The sequence below is a fragment of the Dermochelys coriacea genome, chromosome 10, assembly GCF_009764565.3.
Source record: "Dermochelys coriacea isolate rDerCor1 chromosome 10, rDerCor1.pri.v4, whole genome shotgun sequence".
NCBI lineage: Eukaryota > Metazoa > Chordata > Testudines > Dermochelyidae > Dermochelys > Dermochelys coriacea.
Genome location: NC_050077.1, coordinates 49,726,266 through 49,733,355, shown reverse-complemented (window position 1 = coordinate 49,733,355; position 7,090 = coordinate 49,726,266).

Here is a 7,090-nt window from a genome sequence, read left to right as displayed (position 1 = left end):
GGTGGGGCCCATGGCCATTGTGGCGGCCTCCAAAATGTATGGCAAGGTCGTCTTCTTCTTAACATCGGAGGCCGCCACCCAGGAGGCAGTGGAGAAGGGCCTGGCGGTGGGGGGCGTTTTTGTCCCCTTAGAGCCGCTAGAGGACCTGGGCGTCCGCCTGGTCCTGACCTCTGTCCCTCCCTTTCTTCCCAATGCTGCCCTGTTACCCACCCTCTCTACCCTGGGGAAACCCATCTCTGTCATCAGCCCTCTCCTGTTGGGCTGCAAAGACCCCGCCCTCTGTCACGTCCTCTCCTTCCGCCGGCAAGTGCAGCTTCAACTGCCGCCGGCGGTGCGCGACGGAGAGGCGCTGGAGGGGTCATTCCTAGTCCCCTACCAGGGGGCCCGTTACCGGGTGCATTATTCCACGGGGGAGGCCCGGTGCTACCTCTGCCGGGCGATGGGGCACGTCCGGAGGGACTGCCCCCTGGCCCAGGAAGGAGGGGCATCCGGGACCCCCGAGCCCCGGCAGGGCACCGGCCCCATCATCGCCGGCACCCCTGGCTGCCCGGTGCCAAAAAACACCCCTCCTCCTTCCCAGTCCACCACTGCTCCCGCTCGGGCCCAAGGGGCACCTCCCCAACTATGCCCAGACGAGCGAGAGAGCCCCGCCCCCGCTGCTTGCAATCTGGTGGGGCCTGTGGAGGAGGGTGCGGCAGGGACACCGCCGGGCATGGGAGAGGGCCCACCCCAAGGGAAATCTTCCCTCCCTTGTGCTGCCCCACCGTTACCCCCTCGAGTCCCTGAGCCATCGCTTCTGCCCCCCTGACACAACCCCTGCTAGCCAGCCCCCGGATGATGCCATGGAGGGTTGGCCCCTAGTCCAGGGGAAGCGGGGCAAGCGGAAGGCTCGAGCTCCGCTCCTCCCATCTGATGCGGAGGCCCCCCAGAAGATCAGGAAAGGGGGCACCGATGCTGAGTCTTCTGCTTTACCCACGGGTGTGTTCCATCCACCGGTGCCGGCTGGGGAAGACGTGGCAGCACTGGAAGGCGGTATCTACCCTCCATGGGAGTCCCTCTCCTCTAAGGCCCCCGAGGCTCCATCTGAAACCTCAGTGTGCCCCGAGGCAACAGTAGCGTCAGGTGGCAGCGGGGAGAATCCCGAGGTGGCGGAAATTGATCTTCCATCAATATACGAAGAGATGGAGGCCCTGGGTCTGACCCCGGTTACCCAGGGGGAGGACGACCCTATGCCAGCGGGCCTCGATATAGGCGACTTCACTCCAGCCTCCCTTTCCCCATTCTCCCTCCCCCTAACCGTTGCTTCTGCTCCCACCTCCGAGGGGCCCCTGGACTCCTCCATAAACCCGGCTGCAGATGGCACCCCACTGAAAGCCGCCGAACCTGTTGAGGTGACGGCCAGTGCCACGCGGCCGGGACCTGAGCCACCAGGGGCAACCGTCATTGGTGAGGAGCATTCGACCTCCTTCCCGGGAGAGGGCCCGACAGAAGAGAGTCCACCCCCTGATGCCGTGGCTGCCAAATCCAACATAGAGCCTGCGCCCGGCATCACTGAGAACCCTCTCCCTGCCCAAAATCTCACCTCTAACCTTGCCCCTGCCCCTGTCCCTATCCCATCCACATCCTGAGATGTTATTGCCACCCCTGGGGCTGTCTCCTTCCCCTTGCCAACAGATGACCCCCAGGGAGCGGCCTTTGTGTTTGCCCGTCCCGACCTACCAGGGGCTGCTATCCTCTCTCCGCCGCCCCCTATCGCCCCAGCATTCAGGTCAACCCATCAGGAGCCCCGTCGGGGGTCCGCACCCTGTCTGCCCGTCTCGGTGGCCTACGGTGCTGTACCAAGGGCCCCGTCGGGGAGTAAACAGATCTTAACCCCAGCCCCCCATGCGCTGCGAGAGGAGTTGCGGGAGTTTCTAGAAGACGTCCGTGGCTCCCGCAACAAAGTCCAGCTTGCCCTCCAGTGATGGGGGGGACTTTAATCAAATCCTCCGGGCCACAGGGGCCCCCATGGGGGAGGGGAAAAGGACCGGGAGACAGGGCGCCGCGGCCTACCAGCGGGTCTGCCTCTTCCGTGACTCCTTACTCACCTACGGGTGGGTCACGGACTGCTGCACGGCCCGCCGGGAGCCACAAGCATCCCTGCCGGCGAGAATCCCCCCCAGCCCTCCTCCTGGCACCCTTTACCATCGCAACATTGAACACCCGTTTGCTGTAGGATGGGTCTCCGCAGGTCCCAGGTGCTCTCCTTCCTTCGAGAGGGGAGGTACTCTGTGGTTTTCCTGCAGGAGACCCATACGGATCCGACCGCCGAAGACAGTTTGCGGCTGGATTGGGGGGACAGGGTCTACTTTAGCCACCTCACAGTTCGTACGGCTGGAGTGGCGACCCTGTTCTCCCCCGACCTATGGCCCGAGGTGCTGGGGGTCACCGAGGCTGTGCCGGGCCGCCTGCTGCACCTCCGGGTCCGCATGGAGGGACTCGTAGTCAACCTCGTCAACATCTATGCCCCAGCAGCGAGCCCGGAGCGGCTGCAATTCTATCAGCAGGCGTCCGCCTTCCTCGGCACCTTGGATCCTCAGGAGTGCCTGGTCCTGGGAGGGGACTTTAACATCACCCTTGAGGAACGGGACTGCTCGGGAACCGAGCAGAGCCCGGCCGCCGTCGCCGTCCTCCAGGAGATAGTCGAACACCACTCCCTGGTGGACGTCTGGCGCGACCACCACCCGGATGACACTTCCACGTTCACCTTTGTCCGGGTGGAGGCCCATCGGTCGCGCCATTCCCGGTTGGACCGCATTTATTTATCACGCTTTCATCTTTCACGAGCCCACTCCTCCAGCATCCGGCCGGCCCCTTTTTCTGACCATCACATAGCCACCGTGACAGCCTCCCTCTGTGCGGAGAGGCTGGGGCCGGCCTATTGGCATTTTAACAACAGCTTGCTGGAGGATGTGGGCTTCGTGGCGTCCTTCTGGGAGTTCTGGCTGGCCTGGCGAGGGCAGCGGTGTGCCTTTCCCTCGGCGCGGCGGTGGTGAGACCTAGGGAAGGTGCGCGCCCGGCTCTTCTGCCGTGACTACACCCGGGGCGCCAGCCGACGGAGGGATGTGGCGATAGAGCAGTTGGAACGGGAGGTCTTAGAGCTGGAGAGGCGTCTGGCCACCAGCCCCGAGGATCCATCCCTCTGTGGAGCATGCTGGGAGAAGCGGGAGGAGCTCCGGACCCTCGAGGACCATCGGGCCCGGGGTGCCTTTGTTCGGTCCTGCATCCGTCTCCTTCGGGAGATGGATCGCGGCTCCCGCTTCTTCTACGCCTTGGAGAAAAAGTCGGGGGCTAAGAAACATATCATCTGCCTACTGGCAGAAGATGGCACCCCCGTCACGGATCCGGTGGAGATGTGCGGGAGGGCGAGAGCCTTCTACGCAAGCCTTTTCTCCCCGGATACGACGGATCCTAACACTTGCAGAGTGCTTTGGGAGGAGCTCCCGACGGTCAGCGCAAGTGACCGAGACCGGCTAGAGCTGCCTCTCACTCTGGCCGAGTTCTCGGAAGCCCTCCGTCGCATGCCCACCAATAAATCTCCGGGCATGGACGGATTGACCGTGGAGTTCTACCGCGTGTTCTGGGATACCCTGGGCCCAGACCTAGTCACCGTCTGGGCCGAGTCTTTGCAGAGCGGGGTCCTCCCTCTTTCGTGCAGGCGAGCCGTGCTGGCCTTATTGCTGAAGAAGGGGGACCTCCGCGATTTACGAAATTGGCGTCCTGTCTCGCTCCTCAGCACGGACTACAAAGTCGTGGCAAAAGCCATCTCGCTGCAGCTAGGGTCCGTTCTGGTGGACGTGGTCCACTCAGCCAAGACCTACGTCGTCCCGGGCCACAGCATCTTCAACAACCTATATCTGGTCCGGAACCTATTGGAACTTGGGTGTAGGGATGGTCTGTTGTTCGCCCTCCTGTCCTTAGATCAGGAGAATGTGTTCGACAGGGTGGATCTTGGGTATCTCCTGAGCACTCTGCAAGCGTTTGGCTTCGGACCCAGGTTTGTGAATTTTCTCCGGGTGCTGTATGCCTCCGCAGAGTGTTTGGTCAGGCTCAACTGGACCCTGACCGAACCGGTCAGCTTCGGGCGAGGAGGACGGCAGGGGTGCCCCCTCTCAGGCCAGCTGTACGCTCTGGCGATCAAGCCCTTCCTCTGTCTCCTCCGAAGGAGGTTGACAGGGTTGGTGCTGCGGGAGCCGGAGCTGCGGCTGGTCCTGTCGGCGTACGCTGATGACGTGCTCCTCGTGGTCCAGGACCCGGGTGACTTGGTGCGAGTGGAGGCTTGCCAGGCCATCTATTCAGCAGCCTCCTCTGCGCGGGTCAACTGGGTCAAGAGCTCTGGCTTGGTGGTAGGGGACTGGCGGCTGGCGAGCTCTCTCACACCTGCGCTTCAGGCCATCCGGTGGAGCAAGGGTCCGCTGGTCTATCTGGGCGTTTACCTTTCTGCCACGCATCCCTCTCCGCCGGAGAACTGGCAGAATTTAGAGGGCGGGGTGATAGAGCGGCTCCGGAAATGGACAGGACTACTGCAGTGCCTCTCCCTTCGAGGGAGAGTGCTAGTGTTTAATCAACTAGTCCTCTCCATGCTCTGGTACTGGCTCAACACCCTGGTCCCGGCCCCAGGTTTCCTGGCCAACCTCCGGACATTGATTCTGGAGTTCTTTTGGTCAGGACTGCACTGGGTCCCTGCAGGGGTTCTCCATCTACCTCCGGAGGAGGGAGGACAGGGCCTAAAATGTCTACTCTCTCAGGTCCATGTCTTCCGTCTCCAGACCCTGCAGAGGCTCCTTTATGGTGCAGGTAGTCCAGCGTGGAGCATACTGGCTCACGCCTTTCTGCGCCGCTTCCGAGGGCTCCGATATGACCGGCAGCTCCTTTATCTCTATCCGAGAGGTCTTCCGCGAGACCTCTCCGGGCTGCCGGTCTTCTACCAGGACCTCCTCCGGACCTGGAAACTCTTTTCAACGACTAGGTCCGTGGCGGCCACCGAGGGGGCAAATCTCCTCGCGGAGCCCCTGCTACACAACCCCCAGCTCCGTGTGCAGGAGGCAGAGTCCCGCTCGGTGCGCAAGAGGTTGGTCCTGGCAGAGGTCACAAGAGTCGGAGACCTCCTGGACTATGACCGGGGAGACTGGCTGGATCCCCTGACGCTCGCTCAGCGCATGGGGCTTTCCAGACCTTGTACTCCCCAACGCATACTTCAGGAGGTGAAGGCCACTTTGCTGCCCGCTGCTCGGGTTCATCTCGACCGGGTCCTGCACGAGGGCACGCCCCGCCCACCCACTACCCCAGGCCCGCCGGACCTTTTAATTGGACCCCTGCGCCGTGGACCGAACCGACCCCTTCACCCCTTCACTGGAAGCCGGCTGCACGAGATGCAGCCGGTCTGCTTTCAAACCGCACCAAGAAAACATCTCTACATGCTCGTGCTCCACACCCTTCACGCCCGCACCCTCGTGTCCCACCCCGATACAAAATGGCGGGATCTCCTGCCACCTTTGGAGGGTGAGGAGCTCCGGTGGGCCAGCCTATATTCCACCTTAGTCCCAAGGCCTGCCAGGGATGTCAGTTGGCGGCTCCTTCATGGAGCCGTGAGCACAGGCATGTACTTGGCGCGGTTCACCACAATCCCACACACCTGCCCCTTTTGCGGTGTTAGGGATACCCTGGCAGATATATACTTGGAGTGTGCCAGGCTGCAGCCCCTATTCCGGCTCCTCACCAATATTTTATTACGTTTTTGGTTACACTTCTCCCCTTACCTTCTCATTTATGCACTCCCTATCCGTGGCCCCACAAAGTCACGGGATCTCCTGGTCAACCTCCTCGTGGCCCTAGCTAAAATGGCCATCTACAAAACCAGAGTGAGGAGGTTAGCCGATGGAGTCTCCTGTGACTGTGGGGCCTATTTCCGATCCTCGGTCCGTTCACGTATCCGGGCAGAGTTCCTCTGGGCGGCGTCCTCTGACTCCCTTGACGCCTTTGAGGAGCAGTGGGCGCTGTCCGGGGTTCTCTGCTCGGTGTCCCCGTCCGGTTCCCTTCTTTTGACCGTTTGACCGCACACCTGTCCCTGTTATTTCATTAGTTGTCCCCCGGAATTTTTTGGGCATCTAGGTCCTGTGGATTCCCCTTTTAGGCTGGGGGGGATCCTTTAGCAGTGGACGGGCTTCGCCCGCCCACTTCCCGGATCCCAATAAGACTGCTCTCCCATAGCCTTCTAGCTTGGAGGGAGGTGGGAAGCTGCTACTCCTGCTGCTGGGCCCTAAGCTCTTCCTGCTGCTCCAGCTGCTCCCCTGCTGGGCCAGACACCCCGCCCCTGTTCTCTGCTACCTGGTTGTTGGACCCCCCAGTCTCAGGTGCTGCTACTGCTCCAATTGCAACCCTGGGGGGAGGGGGGCTGCTATCCCACTCCCCAGAGAGGAGGAGTGAGGGACCCCAGCCACTGCTGTTGTGGATACCACCACCACCACCTGAGAGGGGTCCTTTCTGCCTGCCTGGACTACCACCTGGAGTTCCTGGAGCTGCTGCTGCTGCTGCTGTGGAGTCTGCTGGCTGGAGCTGCTGAAGCCCGAGGAGGAGAAGAAAGGAACCATCTACCACTGGGGGAGCACCTAGAGACTTTGCAGACCACCGTGGAGGGGGGCCTAAGACTGAGTAATTTTCAAACTGTGCTCTTGTGGTGGGGGTCCTGACTGTGTTTGTAGGGACACAGGGGGTGTGGCGTGGAGCTGTCCCCCGATCCATCTGTGTGTTCCTCCCCAACCCCCACCACTATTACCACCACCGCTGCCCCCTCCACCACCCCCACTGGCTGTATACCATCTGCCTCAGCTCCTGCCTCTGGACTCAGCTGCTTGCTTGGCTTGCCACGCCCTATTTCCACCCTTTGGGCCAGAAGCAGCAGCCAGCCTAAAAAGACTTGTGCAAGCGCACGTGGGTGCACGTGCCCCCCGCAGACCACCCACCCCCCAGCTTTGCCATTTACTACCTGCCCCATTTGCCACTTGTAGCTTTGCCTCCCACTTTTGCCCCAGCCCCCTTACTAGCTTCAGTT